The sequence below is a fragment of the Rhinatrema bivittatum genome, chromosome 8, assembly GCF_901001135.1.
Source record: "Rhinatrema bivittatum chromosome 8, aRhiBiv1.1, whole genome shotgun sequence".
Taxonomy (NCBI): domain Eukaryota; kingdom Metazoa; phylum Chordata; class Amphibia; order Gymnophiona; family Rhinatrematidae; genus Rhinatrema; species Rhinatrema bivittatum.
In genome coordinates, this window is record NC_042622.1 from 268,351,981 (window position 1) to 268,377,783 (window position 25,803).

Below are 25,803 nucleotides of genomic sequence, written 5' to 3' on the forward strand. Positions count from 1 at the left end.
TTATTATGATTTTTCATTGGGTTGTTTTTATTAATATTAAAATGTATGTAATTCCAGAGCCCCTGATGCAGCCATAAAAGGTGAAACTCGGCCAGAGTTGGGCTGGTTCTGATCAATTGAATAAATCCTATTTCCAAGGCTCCAGTCTTGCTTTGTCTTTTTCACATCCGTGGCTATTCTTGACCATTTACCGTTCTGCTTTGTGGGTCCTGTTATATTATGTAAACTTCCTAGATCTCATTTTGTATAAGCGGTACACAAAAAATTTTAAATAAATAAATAAATGGAGCTGAGGCTTGGGTGTGGTGCAGGCAAGGAGGAGGAGCTTGGCACGGCTGGAAACATGGCTCACTGAGGATTCCTGGTGGCCAGGAGGTTGCACCACTGGCTGAGTTGGATGACCTGTGAGGAGATGGCTTCACTGGTTAGGCGCAGAGCTTAATGGAGGCCTCTGCAGGTGGGGAGGCATCACAGTCATCAGAGTCAGGATAATATGAGACTGCAGAATAACAGTGCTCCCCACCCTTTAAGACCCCCCCCCCCCCTCCTCCTAGTTCCCATTTTTCAGGGGGGCTATGGCTGGGAAGTCAAGGTGAGGCTTGGTTGGAAGGAAATTTATCAGGACAGACGCCCTGTCCTGGATGAACTGTGTCAGGGCAGTTGGCCTGTGCTGGATGATCAGGCTCTGAAAGAGCACTCTTTCTTGGGTGGACTGGCTCTGGGCAGGTGCCCTCTCCTGGACTGATTGCTTCTGGGCTGGAGCCCTCTACTGTGTGGACTGCATCTGGGCAGACACCCTCAGCAGGATGGTCAGGATGCCTGGGTAAGAGACCTGCTGACCTAGAGTGTCTAAAAGGCAGGACCACTAGCACAAGGTGACTGGAGAGTAAGATTACTGGCTCAGGATCGTAGAAAGACTGGCCCACTGGCACAGGATGAGTAGAGAATGGACCCACTGGCATAGGGTGACTGGTGAGTAAGGCTCAGGATCCTGGGAAGACTTGACCACCGATGCAGGATAAGTGGAAGGTTGAACCACCTGCACAGGGTTTCCTTGAAGCTAGGAGACGGGACCCACAGCATCTCCTCCTAGATGCTGGGTAACTGGAACAGCACCTCTCTGGTACTGGACTGTTGGGACAGTGTCCCTATAGTGCAAACTGGCTGGGATAGACCTCCCTTTCTGGAGTGGATCAGCAGGAGTCTTCTCCTGGCAGGGAATGGATGGAGTGGACGCCTGCAGAAGCTGAGCCAGGGCTGCAACTGGCAGACGTTCAGGTGGAACTACTATTCCTTCTGGTTAGGATGATGATGGAAAGTGTGCAGGAGAAGGCACCGAAAGAGGTTCCACTGCATGGAAGCACAAAGGCTTCTCTAAAGGCAGAACTGCCATGGTGGTGGGAACAGCAATCTGGAGCGGCTTCTGTGTCCCAGGATCGGAGTCAGCTGCTGAGCCTTGTATACTCAGGGGAGGTCCAGAGAAGGCGGGCATAGAAAATGAACAGGCTGCTTTCCTAAGAGTCAGAGCTGATCTCCTTAGCAGTTTGTTACCTGCACATGACTACTGCTGGGTTCTGGGGACTGAATCAAAACTTCTGTGTCTGAGACCGAGCTGGACAAGCTGAAGTAAAACTACAAACAGAAGCAGGATTTGTTTTTGCAGGTGAGGAACTTGGCTTAATTTGGCAGGTTGCCTTGACTGTGCTGTTTAAATCAATTTGGTAAAGCTGTGGTTTTCAAAGAACCAGTGTATGCAATGGCTTCTAACTTCCTTTGGCTGTTTTTAGTTATGCCTGGATGTGCTGGGGATTCTGGACAAATCAGAGCTGAATTTGGAAGCAGGCTGTGCCTTTTCAGGTAAGGAACCAAAATTTCCTTGGCAATTTAAGTCTGCACTAAGGTGTTTCTCAAGGAAGCTTTAATGGGTGTTGCAACAGATTTCCTCTCTCCTGATGCTGGGTTTAATTTTCTTTGACTAAATTTGACTGAACCTGAACATGCTGTGGTCTCCAAGGCAGCTGAATTGGTTGCAAAGCAAATTGGGCAGGCTGGGTCTGGAGGCGTATCCCCAGGAAGGCACTGACATTTCCACCAGGTTGGGTTAAGAGAACCACATCCCATACAAGGGTAGATTTTTAATCCTACGCGTGGGGTACATTTGTGCATGCTACCCGGCACGCAGAAATGTACACCCGATTTTATAACATGCGCGCTCTGCACTTCCAGTACACTGGGGTCTGAGGTACAATTGTATCATCAGAGAGTTGGATCCTTATCTGGCTGTAGTGCAGCAAAGCTGTTTATATGTGTTTACGGATGCAGCATTGGCAGAGTAGCATTCTGCACAGTCCAACAGTTCAAAGTGAGGAAACTGGCAAGCAGTGCACTCTAGATAGTGTGAAGAATTCCAGATTTGGCAGGCAGTACAGACAAAATGAGGTATAGAAATGTAACCATCAAAATTAAAATCTTGACTCACCGGACAGGCAAGGAGCCTTGCACCCACTCCTGAAGGCGATGGTTTGCCTTTGCATTATCTCACGACTCGGGTCCTGGCTGGATGCAGGGAACACCACCTTAGGAGTGGCGCAGCACTTCAGGGCAAGGCTAGGGCTGGTCTTCTGCCTAACCAGTCCTCTTCCCTGCAGGTTGAGCCCGTGGGTTCTGGGAGCCAGTAGGTCTCTATTGCGGCTGTAAAACATGGAAAGTTTGGAGCAAGGCTTGGACAGGCAGGCTAGACTGGAGCTTGTACTGGAACAGAGTGCAGGCAAGGGCTGCAACTTGGAGTCACCACTGGCTCTTGACCTGGCCATTCTGCCTTGTACCTTGTCTTCGAGCCTTCTTGCTCCTTGCCTTGCCTCATGGCCTTCAGGTCTTCTTGCTTCTTGCCATGCCTGCCTTGTGGTCTCTGACTTTCTTGCTCTTAGCCTTGCCTTAAGGCCTTTGAGCCTATTCTAGCTCGCATCCTGTCTTATGGCCATTCCTGGCCTTTCTCTCTGTTTCTTCTTCGGTATTATTCTTGTCTGCCTTGTCTAGCTATGTCCTTTTCTGCCTAGTCCAGTTCTTGTTCTGTCTTGATCTTGTCTGTCTGTCCCTGTCCTGCTCTGCCCTGGTTCTAGTACCCTTGTTCCAGCTCTACAGTCCAGCCTTACCTGTTCCAGGTCCTGTACCAAGCCTCGTCCAGCCCAGCAATTACCCATTCAGTCCACCAAGTCTTGTCTGCCTTGCCTTATCCAGCCTTGCCTACCTTGTCCAGCGGACTCCCAAATGTATTCCCTCCATTACAACTAAGGATGGTAATGGTGGACAAAGCACGAGTGTTCCAGGATTTCTACCAGCAGCTCTATTCGGCTGATCCTATAGACCCTGATGAAGTGTTTACATTTTTAGATGATTTACAATTTCCTGGCCTTCCAGGGGAAGCTAAATTGAAGTTAAACCGTCCAATAGAGGTGAAAGAAATTAAGGGAGCTATACAAATCTTTGCCTTCTCTGAAGGCCCCAGGACCTGAGGTTCTGGATGCTACATTCTACAAAATTTTAATCAACGAGCTGCCTCAGTGTTTGCAACGGACATCAGAAGCTATGTCTGTGGCTGTTGAAATGCTACCGGCAATGAGGGAAGCTACTATTGTGGTGCCCCCAAAACCAGGCCGGGATGCGCAAGTACCATCCTCATATCGCTCTATTTCACTTCTTTATTTGGATATTAAGATTTATGCTAAAGTCTTAGCTAACCGCCTGAAATACCTGATGCTCCAGTTGGTGATCCCAGATCAAGTGGGATTTGTGTATAGTTGACGTTCGACAGTCGTTATACATAAGGTTGCATGGAGAAGCCAAGGTTGGCCCCCTTATTGGTAAACTGTGATGCTGAAAAGGTCTTCTACAGAGTGATCCGGCCCCTGCCAATGTTGCATAAATTCGGATTGGCGGGGTGAATGTATCAATATATTACCCTTCTGTATACTAACCCCTCGGCCAGAATTTTAGTAAATGGCCAATTGTCAGAGTCTTTCTCTTTGCGGAGGGGGACTAGGCAGGGATGCCCCCTATCCCTGCTGTTTATTTTGACTGTTGAACCCCTCATTATTAAATTGCATCAGGCGGCAGATGACACTGGGATAATGCTGGGCTCGTTGCAATTAAAACCTCTGCTCTTTGCGGATGATATCCTCTTATTGTTAGCCAATGCTAAGATGGTGCTATTGCGGGCCCTTCAAACCCTTTCAGCATTTCAGTTATGCTCCGGATTTTTTTGTTTAAATCATTTTTATTGAACAATAAAGTATTAACAGATCAAAGTAACAGTGTAAGCGTTTTCAATTTACCTGTCTGTACAGCGTCTCCGAATATACACATATCAATTAACAGGCATGCATATATATATTTGGCGTGTGTTTTACACTGTTTCCACGTACGTGGATAAACGCCCACAGGAAGGGGTCCTGCATAATAATGGGACATTTTACCTCAGAAAGCTCACTAAGTATACGAGACGGTACGTCATACTGCGCCTTACCCACCTCAGGATTCAGGATCCTAAACAGACTAAAGAAAAAGCTAAAAAGCACCGTACAATATATAGCCACTTGCCTAGAACTAATCAGTAGTTACATCATTCAAGATCAAGCTCCGAGCCACCGGAGGTAAGAAAATGGAGGCAGATGTTTAAGAAAGTTCTTTTTCTTTTCAAACCATTCAATTTTTTCTGTTTATTTGTCTAATATGCACGCGTGATGGATCATATTATGAAATTGCAGTATTGTAGGCGGGTCTGGAGAGATCCATTTTCATATAACATTTTTTCGCAAGAAGTATTGCTAACCTACACCACACTGTACATATTTGTTTGGAAATAAGATACCTCTTATGTCATCCCAGAGAAACGCATGTATATGGTATGTGAAAAATATCCCACATGTAAGAACATGCCATGCTGGGTCAGACCAAGGGTCCATCAAGCCCAGCATCCTGTTTCCAACAGAGGCCAAACCAGGCCATAAGAACCTGGCAAGTACCCAAAAACTAAGTCTATTCCATGTAACCATTGCTAATGGCAGTGGCTATTCTCTAAGTGAACTTAATAGCAGGTAATGGACTTCTCAAATATTTATGCAGACGATACCAGAACGAGCAAGTTCATGGACAAGACCAAAACTGGGGTCCAAGCGTACTACGGGGGTCACCACATTTAAGGCACTGACCGCTACCTAGGTTTCTCACTTTAACTGCTTGAGTAGAATATGCTCTGGATTTTAACAGAGGTGCTTGATATCTCAAGTATTTGACGGCATAGCTGGAGCAATTTTCCAGTTATTAAATATACTCGGGAATTCAAACACACAGAAATCTGGCCTTGTGGTACTCTCTCAACATCCCTCCGGTTACAGGAAAGCTGTGCCAGAAATTGGTGAGCTGTCAGGCACTTCCCCTCTCATTCCAGGGCTGTATTGCCGTCATTAAAATGATTATTGCCCCTAAATTGTTATATTTATTACTTATGCCTCCTCGTTACCTTCGGGTTTGAGAACAGCGTGCCATACGAAACGTGCTGGGAATGTTTATCTGGCGAGGGAAGAAGGCGCGCTTATCTTGCGCTACACGAACAGCTCCAAAGGCAAAGGGAGGTGTCGGGGTCCCAGATTTTAAGCTCTACGACTGGGCAGCTCACCTGCGCTTCCTAGGTGATTGGTTAAACGCTACCTCCGATTATACGGATTACCATCTCCTTGCCGCACCTTGCTTCCGTCTGCTGTGCTGCAGGCCAGAGTGAACAAAAACAGATAGATGCCTTGATCTTTTCCAAATATTTATTAAAGTAGAGACGTGTTCATAAAAGTGCCCGACTCAGGCCGAGTTTCGCAGCTCAACAGCCGCTGCCTCGGGGGCTTTGACAATCATGAATCTCCGATGAATTTAAATGATATGAAATCATCAAGGGACAGATAGCTATGAGCCAGCGATGTAGAACGACTTGCAAAACGCCGTCACATATTCAGTCTCTACTCCAAATTAATTCAAGTAGCTTTGGCGGACTTGGGTGTCGCTGCGAAAGCTTCTGTCCCTGCCACTTTATGTGGCTTTGCAATTGCCCCTGCAGGGGAATCCTAGGGTCCCTTTCTTGGCCCTTTTAGGATCAGAGGAGCCTGTGGGCCTCCCCAGATTGGATTTCACAAGACTTTGTTAGCCCAACCTCGGGGACCCTTTACTCCTTTGAAGAGTGCAGAGATGAGCTGGGATTCTGTGCGGGGCATTTTTTATTATATGGGCAAATAAGGGCCATTTTCCACGAGCTCAGGTCTGCAGAGACCGGGGGGTTGGGGAGCTCCTTTTACTCCACATTGTTGAAACTGTTTATTAACAAGCAGGGGTCCTTGTCCAACTTGTTTCTTTTTCTCCAGAATATAAAACCTTATTCAATTTATGACACACTTATGACAAAATGGAAAAAGGACACTGCAGAAGACCTTGATGTGCTTATGCTCCGTGATTGCTATGCATCAATTCCCAAATTATCCACTAATGTAGCTCTAAGCGAGCTACAAACTAGAATTTTCCATAGGACGATAGTTTCGCCCCAGCGGGCTTATAAAATGAGGCTTATAACGGAGGATAAGTGTCTTAAATGTGGTAATGTGGGTGCCTCTTTGATGCATTGTTTATGGTAAAGCGAGCATATACACGGTTTTTGGAAGTTGATACGGGATCAACTTGGACGAATTCTGCAAAAGGACGTCCATTGGTCTTGCTCTTTTTGTCTTCTCAAGAATGACATTGGAGATGAGAGTATAAATGTAGATAGCATTCTTTTAGCCTCTAAGGTTTGCTTGATAGCAAAAAAGTGTATTCTGCTCCAGTGGCTTAAGGCCGACCCACCAACTGTGGATATGTAGCATTCCCTCATGATTGAACTTTTCCAGTGGGAATATGGCTCCCAATATCACCATTTTCCCAAGAAGAAGAAACTTTTATTTAAGGATGTCTGGTATCCATTCTTTCAGTCCTTGACGACTTCTCTGCAACTATTGTGTCCATTTGATGACTGACTGATCTGTTTTGCTGTTATAAATATTGAAGTACTAAGTGCATTATTATTTTCCTATAATTTTGGTCTCAGTACATTATTCCCTCTTGGGTGTGAATATGGTCTAGAATATATTTGTTAGTTTTCTCTCTGAGTTCCCTTCTAAAGTTGGGGGAGGGAGATTATACGTAAATCTCGTAGGAAAAGAAAATTGGTCCTTACCTGCTAATTTCCGTTCCTGTAGTACCATGGATCAGTCCAGACTCCTGGGTTTTGCATCCCTGCCAGCAGATGGAGACAGAGAAGGTTTCAGAGGCTCTGCCTCATAACCTGGTGTGCCACCTGTTACTCTTCAGTATTGATCAGTACGCAAGCCTAACAACTTTGAAACAAACCAAATTGAATGAACACTAAACTCTTTCCCATAAAAGAGCAGAGGAGTAAGAAAAATTGAACAAACTGATTAACTGGTTGGCTATTTTCTGCAGCACCTATGCCAAACCTCAGTGAAGAGAGAGAAAAAAATCAGAAATCAAGCGGACTCTCCAATCATGCAAACCTCTGACATGGGTGGGTGTCTGGACTGAGCCGTGGTACTTCAGGAATGAAAATAAGCAGAAAAAAATAATTTTCCTTTCCCTGTACGTATTTTTAATAAATATTATAATGCATGCATTCATTCATTCCTCATTGTACACATATAACATAGAACAGACAACAGTATCCAGATCAGTCCAGACTCCTGGGATGTACCAAAGCTTCCCTTAATGAGGGAGGGACATGGAGAGTCCTGCTTGAAGCACATTCTCCCCAAAATTGCAGACGCCCGGAGCTTGGATGTCCAATCGGTAGTGTTTAGCAAAGGTGTATAAAGATTTCCAGGTGGCCATCCTGCAAATTTCCTGCAGGAAGACCAGCTGACATTCCACCCAGGAAGCCACCTGGGAACATGTAGAATGAGCCCGCAATCCTTCCAGAACCGGGCAACCATGACAAATATAAGAAGATTCAATAGCTTCTTTGAGCCAACGTGCTAGTGTGGCCTTTGAAGCTTGTTGCCCTTTCCTTGGGCCATGCCACAGTATAAAAAGATGATCCGACAAGCGAAAGCTATTAGTGACCTCCAGGAGAGTCCTCCTAATGTCCAGGCATCTCAAATCCCTTGCCTGAGAAGAAGCAAGATCCAAGCCTGAAAAGGCCAGGAGTTCCACTGACTGACTCATATGAAAGGCTGAGACTACTTTAGGCAAAAAGGACAGAACCGTTCTCAATGAGACCCCCTGAGTCTGAAATTCTCAAAAACGGGTCCCTGCAGGACAATGCCTGAAGCTCGGAAACACTCCGAGCTGAACAAATGGCCACTAAGAGGACCACCTTCAATGTGAGATCTTTCAATGATACTTCCTTGAGGGGTTCAAAAGGCGGCTCGCACAGGGCCTTAAGGACCAGGTTCAGACTCTAAGACGGACACACTCTGTGAACTGGAGGTCGCAAATGCTTAGTACCTCTGAGAAAACAGACAACATCTGGGTGAGCGGCGAGAGTGGACCCGAGAATCTGACCCCTCAGGCAACCCAGGTCTGCAACCTGGACTCTTAGGGTGTTATGGTTATTGATGTTTGGGTGGATTCTTGGACACTGTGGCAGCTGACCATGCCCACTGGGGCCAGTCCCGTGATGGACCACAGTGTCAGGCTAGACTCTGGACACACAAAACAGATTTGAATCTTTTATTAAACAGTTTTGGAAACCACCAGAGGTGGCAGTAGTGAGTAGTAGATGTTGAGCCCGGCTGGGCAGGTCTCCCACAGAATGCTGGAACAGCAAATCCTCTGCTAGGCTGTGCTGTAGTGGAAAGAGACTGAGAGTTATGAGTACATGATAAGAAGCATTCAGAGTCCCAGGTAGAATTAGGAGAAGCTCCGAGATAGGGAGAGCAGGCCCTCGAGGAGCGAGTACCTGATCCCTTAGAGCCGAGAGACTCAGTTGTATTGTACTCATGTAGCAGTAACAGAGATTACACTAGACGAGAGGTCTGGCACCAGAACAGAGGGCAGGCCCTTGAGGAGCGAGTACCTGGTTCCAGTGAAGCAGTACTGTGGAATAGATGGTAGTTGTACTCACAGATGGAAACTGTTAGTGAAGTCTTCCAAATAGAAGGGTTTGAAGATGCAGGCAGCGACTCAGGGAAGAACATGGGCCCTCGAGGAGCGAGTACCAGTTTCCTGATAGCACCTGAAAGAAGCAGAAGAGGCCCCCGAGGAGTGGGTACCACGTTAGCAAACCCCGAAGGGTGTAAGAGTTCCAGATAGCGCTGGAGTGGCAGAGCAGCTTCGGTACGGAAAGCGAAACCCATCCGTAGAGATAGCGTTGCTAACTCGATGAGCTAGTAAATACTGTAGGCTTAAATATCCGGGAAATGTGACGTCATATCAGGGGGACGCCCCTGAGGTTCGCGCCAACGTGGAAATAAAGATGAGGGCGGCATGCGCATGCACGCCCTAGAGGTAACGAAGGAGAATGGCGGGAGGCAGCACCAAAGCCGGTCCGGGGATGCCGGAGAGGACAGTAAACAGATGCCGAGGCTGCCAGTAGTCCAAGGTGAGCGGGAGGAGCCGCAAGTAGTGAGAGGTAGGCGGGGTGAAGCCATTGAAGACCGATAGTCGCAACATAGGGAATTGAAAGATAAACCCTTCGTCAGCCCATCCTGCAAAAAAGAGAGAACCGAAGACACCAAAGCCCAGCGAGGGTCAACACCCAGCGGTTTACACCATGACTCAAACCTGACTATACGCTATGGAGGTTGAGGACTTGCGAGCCCTCAAGATCGTAGAGATGACGGCCTCCAAATAGCCTTTCTTCCTCAACTATTTCCTCTCAAAAGCCAGGCTGCTAGACAGAAACGATCCGCTTGATCGAAAAATATAGGACCTTGACGAAGAAGATTTGGTAGATTGTTGAACCATAGAGGCCATGGGCGACGCAGCCACTCCAGAGCCACCAGGATCACCGGGTCCGGGTAAGCCTCTATTCTCATGATCACCTTGCCTATCAGGGGCCACGGAGGAAACACATACAGGAGGACTTGGCGAGGCCATGGAACCACGAGCGCATCCACTGCTTCTGCCCCATGCTCTCTTTTGCGGCTGAAGAATAGCTGTGCCTTGGCATTCAAGCGAGTCGCCATCAGATATACATGAAGGAGACCCCACCTGCGGGAGATCAAGTCCATAGCACTGCCCGACAGCTCCCATTCTCTGGGATCCAGCTGGCGATAGCTGAGGAAATCCGCCTGCACATTGGTGGTCCCCGCAATATGCGTTGCTGCTATCATCGTCAATTGACGTTCTGCCCAAGACATCAGCATCTGCGCTTCGAGAGCTACTGATTGGCTTTTGGAACCACCTTGTTGATTGATGTAAGCCACCATCGTCACATTGTCCGACAAAATTCAGACTGCCTGGTTGTGCAGTAGTGGGAGAAACTGCTCGAGAGCCAACCTCACCACGTGCGTCTCCAGATGATTGATTGACCAAGCCACCTCCTCCAAGGACCAACAACCTTGAGCCACTTGTGACTAGCATACAGCTCCCCACCCAGAGAGACTGGCATCGGTGGTTACCACTATCCACTGCGGGGCCGACGAGGTCCACCCCGTGTTCCAAGTGGCCTTGAGCCATCCACCACTCGAGACTGGATCTGGCGATGTCCGGAAGAGGGAGCTGGAGATGAAACTGTTCTGACAATGGATTCCAGTGAGAAAGCAATGCACTCTGCAGGGGCCTCGTGTGTGTGAACACCCTCGGGACCAGGTCCAAGGTCAAAGCCATGGAGCCGAGAACCTGTAGATAGTCCCAGACCCTGGGCACTCTGGCTTGCAACAGGTGTACTTGGGCATGTAACTTGAAGATCCTCTCCTCTGAAAGGAAAAACTTTGCCCAGACGAGTATCGAAGCGGGCCCCCAGAAACTCCAGAACTTGAGATGGAGACAGGTGGACTCTTGGCTAGGTTGACAGCCCAACCCAGAGAGTGCAGTCGAAGGAGCACTGATGCCACCACCTGAGAACACTGCTTCTCCGATTTCGCCCAAATCAGCCAGTCGTCCAAGTAAGGATAGACCAAGATCCCTTCCTTTCTCAGAGCCGTTGCCACCATGACCATTACCTTGGTGAAAGTTTGCGGGGCTGTGGCCAGGCCGAAGGGCAGGGCGCAGAATTGAAAATGTTGACAGAGAATCATAAATCTGAGGAACCGCTGATGATCTCTGTGGGTCCCTATATGCAGCTAGGCCTCCATTAGATCCAGAGACACAGGAACTCTCCCTTTCACACTGCCGCGATCATGGAACGAAGAGTTTCCATTTGAAACCAGGGCACCTTCAGGGCTTGGTTGACCTGTTTCAAGTCCAGGATTGGTCAGAAGGTACCTTCCTTCTTCGGTACCATGAAATAAATTGAGTACCTTCCTTGACCCCACTCCTTGATGGGAACAGGAACGATAGCCCCAAGCTCCTGGAGCCTTTGGAGAGTCTGCTGCACTACTTGCTGCTTTGCAGGGGAGCCTCAGGGAGACACCAGGAACAGGATTCTTAGTGAGCAGGCAAACTCTAATGCGTAACCTTGTTTTATCATGCTTAAAACCTACTGGTCCGAAGTGATGTGGGCCCACTCCTGGTAGAAAAGAGGCAATCGGCCCCCGATGAGTGGAACTGAGGCCGGCAGTATCTCATTGTGCAGGCTTAATTCCACCGGCACCTTGAGAGGTGTCTCCCTGGCTGGTCTGTGGCCACAAAAGGACTGAGACTAAGACTGTGCCCTTCCAGTGGGCTAGCATTAACCAGCGGCTGGAGCCCTGCTCTGACGAAAGTGTCGCTGACCCCGGAAGCGAGGATGAGTTGGGAAACCTTTGTGAGCTCGCAGTTTGTCCTCCGGGAGCTTATGCACCCTATTATCTCCCAGATTCTTGATCAGCTGCTCCAGGTCCTCCCCAAAAAGGAACTTCTCGTTAAAACCCACAAAAGCCTCCGATCCGAAACTGCTGAGCCATAGTCCTGGAGGAAGTGCGAAGAAGGTCTTACAGGGCATCAGCGCCATAAGCCATGGCTGCCTCCAACCTTTCTGCCTACTGTACCTTCGGGGGCGAGAGGTCCTTGGTGCTTTGCAATTTTTGCTCCCACCGTAAGCTCGCCTGCAGTATATAACTGTTGCAGACCGCTGCTCGAATGCCGAGAGCAGAGACCTCAAAAATCCGTTTGAGGAGCACCCCCAGTTTTCGATCCTGAAGATCTTTCAAAGCTGCCGCCCCAGCGACTGGAATGGTAGTCCACTTTGTGACCGCGGAGACCGATGCATCCACTTTCGGAAACTTCAACAGCTCTAACATATCTTCTGGTAACGGATAGAGCTTGTCCATTGCCCTGCCGACCCTGAGGGCCGCCTACGGAGAGTCCCACTCCCAGATCATAAGCTGCTTCATCAGCTCATGCAGGGGAAAAGTCGCAGGCGAACCCCATAAGCCTGCCAAAACTGGATCCACCATGTTCGGGCTTGGATCTGCCACCGTGGGTGTAATGCCCAGCTCCGCCAGGACATGAGGAATTAACGGGGCCAGCTCATCATGTTGGAACAAGCGCATCACTTTAGGGTCATCCCCCTCCAGAGGAACTCCTGGGCCCCATTATCCCCGGCATTGGGAGCCTCTAAGGGGGGAGGAGAAAGGGTATCACAACCCTCAGCCAGGTCTAAGCCCTCCAAGGAGCCCTCAAGCATCGGCACTCGGGAGAATGCATCCTGTGGACCTGAACAGCCGGGGAAGCCTCTGTGTTCCTGGGTAGCTTCTGAAGAGGGTCCACCGCTGAACTGATCCCAGGAGCCCCTCTCTTGCGGGCACTGCTGGCCAAAAAGGCCTGATGCATGAGCAGGATAAACTCCGGGCAAAACCCAGAGGCCCCCATCGCAGCTCCCACGAGCGGGTCCTGATCCTCATCCGAAATCTCACCCGAGGCCCCCCGGGCCCTATCAGGGCTTTAATTGGCGGGAAAAAGCTCTGGGGGAGGAATCCCCTCCCCTTATCACTGCCTCCTCTGCCACACGAAATGCTTCCAATATGGCCGCCGTTCCCGCGCTAAGAGGGAATGGGTCCGCCCAAGACTCAGGTGCAGCAGGCGACGGCCCGGCGGAGAGTTGTTTGCTGGGAGCAGCCATGGGAGCGCCGGAAGGTCCTTCCCCTCCGTGAACGCAGACGTGGCAAAGTGGCACCGCAGCGCGGCTCGGGAGCCTCTCCCACACATGGAGCACCGGCTGCCACGGGGCATATCGAGGATGCGGCGAGGCCCACCAAAAGCGCCAATAGACACTGGGGGGGGGGAGGGTGAACCCTGATAAAAATCTCATCGCCCAAACCACGATCCCTCGCACGGGCGCCCCCCCCCATGGCGAATCCCTCCTGCAGCAAGGAGCCCCTGCTGGGTTCCCTCGTAGTCTTTTTTTTTTTTCAACACACGAATATCAGCAGGGAAGGGAACACAATACAAGAAATACTTCCCTGAGAGTTGGCAGAGGCTGCAGGCTGCAAAAAGGGGGGTGGGTACTGGTCCCCCAGCTATCCCCCCCCGGCAAACAGAGGAGCACACTAACGGGGTCTCCAACCCCTGCTCGTTCCTACCTACAACCGGGGGGAGGGGGGGATGGTCCCACCAGGACCTCAAAACCCCCTGGGAGACCTGTTTCTCCTGACACGGATATTCATTTTTTTTTCTAGGCTCAGGTACAGAACCACAGGTTTTGCACCACTCCCATCTGCTGGAGACAGAGAAATACTGAAGAGTAACAGGTGGCGCACCGGGTTATGAGGCGGAGCCTCTGAAACTTTCTCTGTCTCCATCTGCTTGAAGGGAGGCAAAACCCAAGAGTCTGGACATACAGGGGCAGCTTTTAAAACCCGCAACCTGGCACGCACAAATCTATGCCCGATTTTATAACCTGCGCACGCAGCCACGCACATGTTATAAAATCCAGGGTCGGCGCGCGCAAGGGGGTGCACAATTGTGCAACTTGTGCGTACCGAGCCGCGCAGCCTGCCTCTGTTCCCTTCTGCCCCCCTGCACCTTCCCCTCCCTTCCCCTACCTAACCCACCCCCCAGCCCTACCTAGAACCCCTCCTTACCTTTGTTGAAGAAGTTACGCCTGCCTCCTGGCAGGCATAACTTACGCGTGCCGGCCGATGGCTGGCCCGCGATCCCGGGCACAGCAGCAAATGACCGCTGTGCCTGGACGCTCAGGCCACGCCCCGCCCCCCAGACTGCCCACGCTCCACCCCTTTTTGCAAGCCTATCTTGCATAGGCTTGTGCACGCCGTCAAGCCTATGCAAGATAGGCTCGGCGCACGCAGGGGGAGGCAGGGGGAGGTTTTCAGGGGTTGCGCGCGTATCTTACACGCATTTCCCTTTGAAAATCTACCTCACAGGGAATTGCACCTTACTGAGTTGTTATTATGTTGGTTTTTGTGTTTGTATGTTGCATTCCTCAATAAAGATATATTGAAAAAAAAAACAACTAACAGCAACCGAGAGCTCAATCTATTCAGTTCTCATGGGTCTTTTCAAACGTTCTAAATGGTCCTTTCCTTGACCAAAAAAATGTTTTTCCCTTTGCAGTCAGAAGCAAATTCTGTCCAGTTCATTAACCAGCTAATCAGGTGGTCTCCAGCACGGCCCACATGAGGAGACATCAGAATCTTAGAAGAAAACCTATATTCCTGCAGCTCCCAGTATCATCAAGGTTTCTTGAGACCGTCTCTGGCACAGCCCTGCGAGAACTCCCCATATCCAGCATTCTGCAAATTTTAAATACTTGACTACTTTGAGTCCATTCGAAACTTTCAATGTTTGCTGTCTTGCGTATATAAATATATATTTATTTATTTGTTTGTTTTTATATACCGGTGTTCGATTTACATATCACATCGGTTTACATATAACTTGAAGGTGCAGGAAGCAAAGCATTTCCTTTGTCAAGTACAGGGAATGACTAGATAACATTAATGTGATAGAATAACAGTAGCATGAGTAAAACAGTACTGATAAATGCAAAAAACAGAATTAATAATAGGAAAACAGTATAATTTATTTATTTTATTTAAAAACTTTTCTATACCGTTGCTAAGTTAAATATCGTCGCAACGGTTTTACATGTAGGCACATATTTAATGTAGGTAAAAGTGTACTATAGTACATTCTAACAGGTGCCGTCAAAGGTTTGGTTACAATATATCATTAGACATAGTTATTTAGTGAAGTAGTTTATGACCAATTGTACCAAGGTACTTACACGTGTAGTTTATCACACATAGTATTATAGTTATCTTTATTGTGGTGTAGAGTTCATAGACTAATCTACTGTACAGTCCTAAGTACTGTGTGTCGGTGCCTTTCTGTCTTTTCCTGAATAATTTCTCTCTATTTTCCCATCTCTTTGTAAAATGATTGTTTAAAAAGTCATGTTTTTAAACTTTTCTTGAATGCCTTGAGATCACTTTGTAGTCTGATCTCTGGGGGCATTGTGTTCCAGATTATGGGTCCTGCTAGTGATAGGGCTCTTTCTCTCACTTGGGTCAGTCTTGCTGTTTTAACTGTTGGGATGATTAGGAGTGCTTTATTTGCTGATCGGAGGTTCCTGTGTGGGACGTGTACCCGTAATGCTGTGTTCAACCAGTCTGATTTCTCATCATAAATTAGTTTGTGAATGATACACAGGGTTTTGTATTTAATTCTGTGATCAATTGGTAGCCAATGTAACTCTGCTAGGGTTTCAGTTATATGGTCCCTCCTTCTTTTTCCGGTTAGTATTCTAGCTGCTGTGTTCTGAAGTATTTGCAATGGTCTTAATGTTGTATTAGGTAGCCCTAGCATAAGGGCATTGCAGTAATTTGTGCTGGAGAAAATTAGTGCCTGTAGTATTGTTCGGAAGTCATTTTGAGTTAGTAGTGGTATAAATAATAAATAATAGTAATAAAGTTAAACAACGTTTGGTATATGGTGGATCTATGAAAGTGACATGGGATTTGTGTAGCGTAGATTGTGGTGGAGTGGAAAATGTGTATTGAGGGGAGCATGATGGTTATTAAATGGAAGGAAGAATATTCATAGGAGTGGTAGTGCGGGTGGTGTTTAACCTGATTGCAGATTTAGGACCTGGTTTGGGGGTCATTTGTGTTTGTTGTTGGGAAAGCTTTACGGAATAGCCATGTTTTAAGATTTTTCTTGAACGATTGGGTGGATGGATCTGTTCTTAGTTCCATGGGGAGTTTGTTCCATAGGGTGGGGTCGGCAGTTGAAAGTGTTCATTCCCTTGTTGATATCCATTGAGTGGCTTTTGGGGGCGGTGTTTGTAGTAGGCCAGAATTTGATGAGCGAAGATTCCATGTGGGGGTATGGAGGAGAAGGGGAGTAGGCAGCCAGTTGGTTTTGTCGTTGTAGAGGATTTTGTGAATGATGGTTAGAGTCTTGTACTGTATTCTCTGAGGGATGGGTAGCCAGTGTAGTTCTTTGAGGATGGATGTGATGTGGTCTGATCTTCTGGTGTTTGTGAGAGCTCTGGCCGCAGCATTTTGGAGTAGTTGGATGGGTTTAAGGATGGAGGCTGGGAGACCTAGTAGCAAGGCATTGCAGTAGTCGAGTTTAGAAAATAGAAGAGCCTGTAGAACTGTTCGAAATTCTTATGGGTATAGCAGTGGCTTGAGCTTTCTTAGGATTTGGAGTTTGTGGAATCTGTCTTTTAGTAGTTTGTTGATGTGTTTCTTGAAGTTTAATTGGTTGTCTAGCACGATGCCAAGGTTCTTTACAGTAGAAAGTGTTTGGTTTGTAAGAGGATGTATGGAGGGGTCGGTGGGGGGTGGTGGGGAAGGTTTGTTGGATATGTATAGGATTTCAGTTTTGGTGTGACTGAGAGTGAGGGAAAGTTGTGAGAGTAGGTGTTTTATTGCAGTTAGGTGGGAGTTCCATCGCTCTAGTGTTTCGATGGAGTCTTTGATTGGGAGTAATATTTGCACATCGTCGGCATATACGTAGTGTGACCATCCTGTTTCGTTAAGGAGTTTGCATAGTGGGGTCATGTAGATGTTGAACAATGTGGAGGATAGGGATGAGCCTTGTGGTACTCCGTGGGGGAGGGGGATTTGTTTGGATTCGGTGCCATTGAATTTGACCTTGTATGACCTGTTAGACAGGTAGGATTTAAACCAGATGAGCGTTGTGCCTTGAAGTCTGATTTCTTCTAGTCTGTGTATTAATGTTTTGTGATTGACGGTATCAAAATCTGCTGATATGTCAAGGAGGATGAGTAGATAAGAGGTGTTACAGTCCAGACCTTGGAGGATTGTGTCTGAGAGGGAGAGTAGTAGTGTTTCGGTACTGAGGGCGGTTCTGAACCCATGTTGGGCGAGGAAGAGTATATTGTGGGAGTCCAGGTGTTCAGTGAGTTGCCGGTTTACAATTTTTTCGAGGATCTTGACTATGAAGGGTAGGTTCAATATTGGTCTGAAATTTGCTAGATCAGTTTCATTGAGATGAGGTTTTTTGAGTATAGGTTTGATGTTAGCGCATTTTAGGTTATTGGGGAAGATGCCTTGGTTGGGTGAAAGGTTGATTATGGTTGCTATTGGTTTGGCTATGTGATTCGGTATTTGTTTTAGGAATTTTATAGGAATGGAGTCAATGGGATGAGATGCAGGATTGACTTTTTGTATGATTGATTCAATTTCAGTTGATGCAACGTGATCGAAGTGAGTCCATTTGTTGTTGTTTGTGTGTGGTTCTGTTGTGACCTCGATGTTTGGGTTGGGGTTTTTTGCTATTAGATCAGTATTTTGTTATTAAAGAATTGGGCTAGATGGTCGCTGGTGTTTGATTGGTTGGCTGTTCTAGGTGAGTTTTGGATTGGTTGGGTGAGGTTTTTGACATAAGCGAAGAGGGTTCTTGGGTTGAATTGGTGGTTGAGTATTTTGACGGCATAGTAATCGCATTTAGCTTTATCTATGTTGGTTTTGTAGATATATAGTAAGGTCTTGAAGCTGTCTTTTAGCTGGGGAGTGGGTTTTCACCTCCATTTCTTTTCGGCTTGTCTTAGACGGAGTTTGGTCTTCTTCAGTTCAGTGGTGTACCATGGTGCTTTCTGCTTGGTAGTTGGTTTGAGTTCTTTCTTGATAAGTGGGCATTTGATTTTGGCGACTTCCATGTTGATGTTGAGCCCTGAGTCTATGGCGGAGATTCTGTCCATTGTGTTTAGGGATTTCAGGCAGTTTGGAAGTATTTTGATTAGTTCTTCGCTCGTGCATGATTTGTTGAACTCGATTATTTTATTTCGCTTCCTTGGTTCTTGGGTGGGATTTTTTAGCTGTAAGTTGGTTTGGATTAGTTTGTGGTCTGACCAAGGAATTGCAGTTGCTGTTGGCGTTGTGTGTTTGCAATTTTTTCATTTGTGAAGATGAGGTTGAGAGTGTGGCCTGCTTTATGGGTGGGGGTTTTTATTATTTAATTGAATCCGATTGCATTCATGGCGTCGGTGAGGAGTTGGGAGGTAGCAGTGGGGGGGGGGGGGGGGGGGGAGAATCGTTCCATGTGTATGTTGAAATTGCCCAGTATTATTGCAAAGATGTCCATGTCAATGTTGTTGGCAATGGTTTCTATTAGCGGGGATAGATTGTGTTTAAGGAGACCAGGAGGAGAGTAGATGAGGAGAATTTGGAGATTCTTTGATTTGAAAAGCCCTACTTCAAGTGGTGGGGAGAGGTTGGGAGGGTGAAGTTTAAATTTGAGTTTCTTAGAAGCTATGAAAAGCAGGCTACCTCCTTTCTTTTTAGGTCTGGGAAGAGAGAATATGTTGTAAGCTTTTTTGGGTAGTTGGTTGATAAGCATTTTGTCAGAGGCTTTGAGCCAAGTTTCGGTGATGCAGAGGAGGTCAGGGTGATTTACCATTAGGAAGTCGTATATCAGTGGTAGTTTTTTTTGTGATTGTGCATTGATTAGGGTAAGTGTGAGGATGGTTAGAGCTGTGAAGTATGGGTTGTTGTGTGTTGGGATTGTAATTAGAGAGTGTGGCCTGGTGGAGGTGTGATTTTTCTTTCTTGTGTTGTTTCCGTTATATGGTAGGATTGGGATGGTGTAATTTGAATGCATGTTTAGTGAGGTTGAGTGGCTATGCTTAAAGTTTGAGAATGCTAGGGGTGTTCATGGCTGAATAATCTGTTTCAGTTGTTGAGTGTTTGATAGTAGCTTGTAGGAGTAAGTTGTCTGGTTGAAGAGTGTGGTGGCAGTGCGGAAGAGGTAGCGCGAAGGGGCAACAAAGGGGCTTGCTCCTTTGGACATGCTCCTTCGGCGTGCAGCGCCTGGAGTGAGGTGTGATTTAAAGTACTCACTCAGTGCCTCCTCTGACGTCAGGTGGGGGCAGTCTTCAGAGGTCCTCGGCGTACTTGTGGTCCTCGGCGATCGGGTAGTGAGCGGGTAGGTCTCAGGGGCTGAGGCTTTGCCTTGGTCTGTCGCGGTGGGGTTGGTCGTGGCTTCCACTGGTAGTGCTGGAGGCAGTCGAGGCTTCTTCCGGTCACGGGAGGGTCGGTCGTGGGCTCTGCTGGTCGCAGGTGAGTTGGGCCTTGGGCGCAGACCCCGATGGATCTCGGCGGCATGGGTGGCTGACTGTGATCCCTCCCGGCTTAGAGGACGGCGCCTGGAGTGAGGTGGGATTTAAAGTACTCACTCGGCGCCTCCTCTGACGTCTGGACGGAACAAGAGCAGGTCACATTACAGATTACAAATAGGACACTTGATCCACAAACTCTTTCCCAGCCTTAAATTTATCAAAAAGCTGCATCTATTAGGCATCTCGGCCGCGAGCTTGCATGGCCGGTCCCCCTCACCTTGAGGGGCAGAAAGCTCATTCTTGCCCCGTCCTTCACCGGCTCCTGTCTCCAACACGGTTCCTGCCACCATCGCCACTCCCCACGGCCCCCTAGACGCGCACGCCACTTCCTGCTATTTAAAGGGCCATTGGCAGGAAAACTTCCTGTGGCCCGGGAAGATGACATCAGGCAAGACCCTGCTTTGCCATTCCCTTCTCACCTCAGCAATAGGCCCTGCTCTGTGTAGAGTGCAAGTTGTTCCTGCTTCAGTTCCTGATTCCATGATCCTGCTCCTCATACCCACAGATTGCTCTTCTGGTTTTGACCTGGTATGTCTCTGGATTCTGCTTTTTCCGCTGCCTGTCCTGACTATCTGCCTGCTCACCGACTCTCCTCGCTAGCCACCTGCCCTGACCTCTGGACTGTTCCTGGTTCTTCTTGCCTGCTGCCGGCTCTGACCTCTGGTATGTCTGACTTTGCTTCTGCCTCCTGCCTTCAAGGGATTGTCTTCGTCTGAAGACCCGTGCCTAAGCCCCTCCAGCCCCGGTACCCAAGGGCTCAACCTGCGGGGAAAGTGGATGGTATAGGTGAAGGTCCTGTTGAGTCTCCTCCGGCACCCACCTCCTGATGACGAGGACCTACAGGGAGCTCCCTCCTGTAGGTAGCGTCAACATCATCTCGACTCAGGGGTCCACCTCCCTAACAGCATCTTGCCTTCATACCAAATACGGACTCGCGTGGGATACTGCAGTACAAATTTTACTTGTTTCTGTACTAGCATTGTGCATAAAGGATTAAATTCTTTTTGTCTTTGAGAGACCCCCGACATGTAATCCTGAAATATGTGGATTGTCCTTTTTTGGTATGTCAACTCTCTAATCTTATAATAAGACTTCATGACTTGTTGTTTCTGGGACCAGTTTAGGAACTTGGCAATTGTAATATGAGGCCTCGTTTCTCCATCACGTTTGCTTCTGAGTCTGTGAGCCCGCTCAATTCTTAATTCTTCAATGAGTTCTGGTATAGAAAGGACTTCAGGCAGCCATTTTCCAAGGAACCCAGCTAGGTTCCAATCCTCCACACTCTTGGACAACTCCACAAGTCTTATGTTGTTGCATCTAGACCTATTCTCAAGGTCCTCGAGCTTATCTTCCTGCAATTCAACTTTCTTTTCTAGTGAGCACAGAGACTCTCCCTTCTACCGCCTCCATCCTCAGTCCAAATTCTGATACTTTTGTATTTAGTTCGGTAATTTGTTCTGAGATAGTGTTAAGTCTACTATCTAAAGCTACCACTACTGCCGCCGTTAGTTCCACTATTACTTCATTGTTACACGGGAGATAGATCTGATTCACTGTAATGGCGGCCACCAGAACCTTTGGTTTTTCTCTTTCTTTTTTCCTGGCCTTCAAGGGTATAATCAGTGGTGACTTCTGCATATACTTGTCAATTGACAAAGGGTATTCTTACTCAGCCAAAGTATGTTCCACTATGATCCTGCATGCAGCCAAAATCATGTGATTCTCGGGGCATGGCATTCGGAGCCAGGATCAGCATGTCTGCTCCGGCTCATCACCTCATGTGACCTCCACATGCCTAGCACTTACACAAAATTTTTTTGTTTTTTTAGATACTTATTATCAGCAGATTAAGGGTATGCAATGGGGGCCACAATGGCGCCCTCCATTGCATGCCTGTACATGTCTCATTTTGAATCTACCTTTGTTTATTCCTCTCCATTCATGGCTTCGCTACAAAGATGATATTTTCATGTGATGGACAGGGAGTGACATGAGGTTTTTTGTATTCCTGGATTGGTTGAATAGTTGCAACCCTCATTTGCAATTTGACTTTCATATACATTCTTTACACTCTGTCTATTTTGGGTTTGGCAACACCCTCCATAAGAGTGTATTTAGGCACAATAGCAGCTTATCATATGACAAGGGATGGACCTTCCATTTCTAATCACCCACTAGTATCTTGTTTTATGGAAAGTCATATTCGGCTACAGTGGCTAGTCCAAAACCTCCAGTCCCATGTGACTTAAACATGGTCTTAGAAAGGCTTATATTTCCACCATTTGAACCTCTGGAAATCACATCTTTGAAACACCTAACTTGGAAGGTGGTATTTCTGATTGCAGTAATTTCAGCATGACGAGTTAGTGAACTTCGAGCACTAGTACACTGTCCCCCATCCTTGCAATGTCATTATGACAAGGTCTTGCTTCAAACCCATCCAACGTTCTTGCCGAACGTTGTCTCTGCATTTCATTTGAATCAAGCCATCTCACTGCCCACGTTTTCCCCAAAACCGCACAGCAATGAGAGAGAGAAATTGTTGCACACTTTGGACTGCAAGTGAGCTTTAGCCTATTACAAGAGAAGAACTCAAACTATCAGACAAACATCCCAACTGTTCTCTTTTAATCTCAAATTCGCCAGGTTCAGCGGTGACATAGAGAACACTATCAATGTATTAAATTCTGCTATGCATTCTACCAACTGAAGGGGATCAATTAAAGCTCAACAAGTGCGAGCAATGGCTGCATCCATAGCACGTCTTTACATTGTTCCAATTCAGGACATTTTGTAAAGCAGCTACATGATCATCGATTCAGGCATTCACAATCAATAATCAGCTTCAGACAGCTCAGTGGGATCATCAGTCTTAAACCACGTAATAAAGACTTTAGAGCTGTCCATAAGGAGCATGGGTTGGAAAAAAAATGAGAGGACAAATATGTTTCAAGCAATCTCTAAGCTTGGGACTCCCAGAACGCATGGCTAATTCAGCCTACTTATGGACAGAAAAAAGCAAGTTTGCTTACCATAAATAGTGTTTTCCATAGATAGCAGGATGATTTAGCCATATGACTCAACCCTCCTCCCTGGACAGCCTCCTACATCACCACATAAGCGTGGCTTTATCATCCACCGAGGAGACCTGCAGTCAAGGCATGGGAACAGATGCCCATGCTCAAAGAGCAAAGTTCAGCCCCATGCCTTTGGATGACGTCACCCAGAAAGCATGGCTAAATTATCCTGCTATCTACCGAAAACACCATTTATGGTAAGCAAACTTGCTTTTACTTCCGGGCCCTCAATCTCGAGCCGATACAGTATAGTGCACTCCAACGGAGCGCACTGTTAGCCGGCATTTGGATGCGTGTTTTGGATGCGCTAGCTTTACCCCTTATTCAGTAAGGGGTATAGCGCATCCAAAACGCGCGTCCAACCCCCCTGAACCTAATGGCGCCCGCAACATGCAAATGCATGTTGATGGCCCTATTAGGTATTCCCACGCGATTCAGTAAGTAAAATGTGCAGCCAAGCCACACATTTTACTTTAAGAAATTAGCGCCTACCCAAAGGTAGGCGTTAACTTCTGCCGGCGCCAGGGAAGTGCCCAGAAAAGCAATAAAAATTACTTTTCTGTGCACCCTCTGACTTAATATCATGGCGATATTAAGTCGGAGGTCCCAAAAGTTACAAAAAGTAAAAAATAAAAAAAATGTAAAATGGACCCGCGGCTCGCGGGCCGAAAACCGGACGCTCAATTTTGCTGGCGTCCGGTTTCTGAATCCATGGCTGTCAGCGGGCTCGAGAACCGACGCTGGCAAAATTGAGCGTCGGCTGTCAAACCCGCTGACAGCCGCCGCTCCTGTCAAAAAAGAGGTGCTAGGGACGCGCTAGTGTCGCTAGCGCCTCTTTTTATTGCCAGCCCTAATTAAAATAAATTATGATACTGAATCGCACGCACAGGAGAGTGGCCTCACTCCATGTTTTTACTGTATCGGCCCATTTATGCTGAGGACTTGAGCGTCTTATCACTGGTTTGTTTACTTCTTCAGTAATCTCCCTGCATAGATTAGTTTCGCTATATCATTCTGTTATCATATTGTTTAGTTTACTCTCTTTACTACAGTAGTTTCCTCTGCACTGACTAGTATACTTGCTATGTTGTTTTGCTGACTTGAGCACTTTACCTTTTTACAGTAGATTATTCTGCATTGATTAGCGTCGGTGCAATTCTCTGGCTGATCCTGGGCTTTATTCTCAACCTCTGTTACAGCGTTAAAGGTATTTTTAAACTGTTTGATGAAATTCTTTAGTTAAAATCCTTTGTTAAATGTCCTTGATTTACCTAACTGTTGTATCTACCTTTGCTGTCTCCCTTGCACCTAGCCGCTGTTCTGTTCTAATAGCTATTTATTTTGTTTCTCTTTTAGAATTTATTTGTGGGTTCCTCCCGATGCAGCCCCTTCAGCAAAACACAGCTGTGTCAAAAACTGAAAATATCTACGTAGTAAAAAAGCTCAGCCAGCAATTTCCAGTCTTTACAATGTTATATAAGTATTGCGTTTAAAGACTGAATAGCTTCAACTTTTAACTCACACATTTCTCAATGTATGTGCAAACTCTCTACTCCACTTTGTTCATTTGCTTACCCTTCCGAGATTATACATTTGTCTCTATGTGCTGATTGGGGTGGAGCTGGGGAGTTACTGCAATGTATGTATTCTTGAAAGTTCTTTGTATTTTGGCCATGGTGTGTACAGAACCAAGCATCACTGTGACCGTTTTTGCTGGTGTTATCTTTGCAATTCAATAAAAATAGTGGACCATAAAATCTGCCATTGTACCTGAGCACCAGAGTGTGGCCAATCTAATGCCAATTTTTAACAAGGACTCCAGGAGTGACTCAAGAAACTACAGATCAGTGAGCCTGATGTTGGAGCCAAGCTAAATGGTATAAACATTTGTTAAGAATAAAATGACTGAGCATGGATAAACGACTTAACGGAAGAGGAGGAGGAGCATGGATCTCCTGTAGAAAAATCTTGGCTCATAGAATTCTTTGAAAAGTATAAATAAGCAGGGGGACAGGACAGGCTTTTGGGGGATGCGAGCTGTGCAGATGCACAGGGTGCCAAGCACTAGTGGGCATCAGCATCCCCTCCTGATGCGGCTATTGGACAGGTGGGGTGAAGAAGAGTTGCTGCCAAGTATCACCTATTCCTTGATGGCCCACAGAGCCAAATTACTGCTGCTACTGCCTCTGCCAACATGAGAGCAGTGTTGAGGGGCCAGTGCTTCTAAATATTGTTTCCTGCCACTGGTACCTCTCTCTCTCTCTCCTGTGCAGGACACTGTTTGACTTGCATGGGAGACAGAAAGAGAGGTTTGCAGAAGAAAGCAGTGTGTACAAGCGTTGGGCTTCCAGTGCTGGGCTAAGCTAGGGCAGGAACTGAAGGGAGGGTGGAAGGTGTGTTTGGGGGGGGGGGGGGGCAAAGATGAAAGGAGTGGGAGAGGCAGGGATGGAAGTTAAGGGCAAGGAAGAGAGGATGGAAAGTAAGAGTGAGGCTACAGGTGGTGGCACAATCAAAGCTAATATATATATATATATTTTTTTTTTTTTTTATTATTATTTTTTACCAGGGTGAGGATGGGGGACAACCAATTTCACTTTTCGTACAGGGTACTGATTATTTATTTATTTAAGAGTTTTTATATACCGTCATTAAGTTATTCACCATCATAACGGTTTACAATAGGGCACCTGTAAAAAAATATGGGTTGTACTTTACATAGGTGGTGCCAGTAGTATTCGGTAACAATAAGGCGTTTATTAGGGGGATTAAGTGTTTCATAGCAATATGATTAGCCTAGAGCCAGCTCTGCAAGTGGATAAAGACAAGCTGGTTGACAGAGTATCTGGATTTTCAGAAGGTATTTGATGAAGTCTCACATGAGAGATTCCTGAAGAAATTAAAAAGACACTGAATAAGAGGCAATGTCCCATTATAGATTGCTACTGTAACTAGTTAAAAGATAGGGCACAAAGAGCTGAAAATGGGAGAGTTTTCCCAGTAGAGAGAGCA

General features: G+C 47.0%; 1 long non-coding RNA gene across 2 annotated transcripts; it reads left to right on the forward strand.

The window, feature by feature from the left end:
• Positions 1-1,505: 1,505 nt before the first annotated feature.
• On the forward strand, positions 1,506-24,547 carry LOC115096475. 2 transcript variants are annotated; one of them, XR_003858085.1, is made up of 4 exons: positions 1,506-1,663; positions 1,788-1,857; positions 23,918-24,001; positions 24,151-24,547. It is a non-coding gene; the product is annotated as an uncharacterized LOC115096475 (long non-coding RNA). The 2 variants fall into 2 exon arrangements; XR_003858084.1 differs by lacking the exon at positions 23,918-24,001.
• Positions 24,548-25,803: the final 1,256 nt, after the last annotated feature.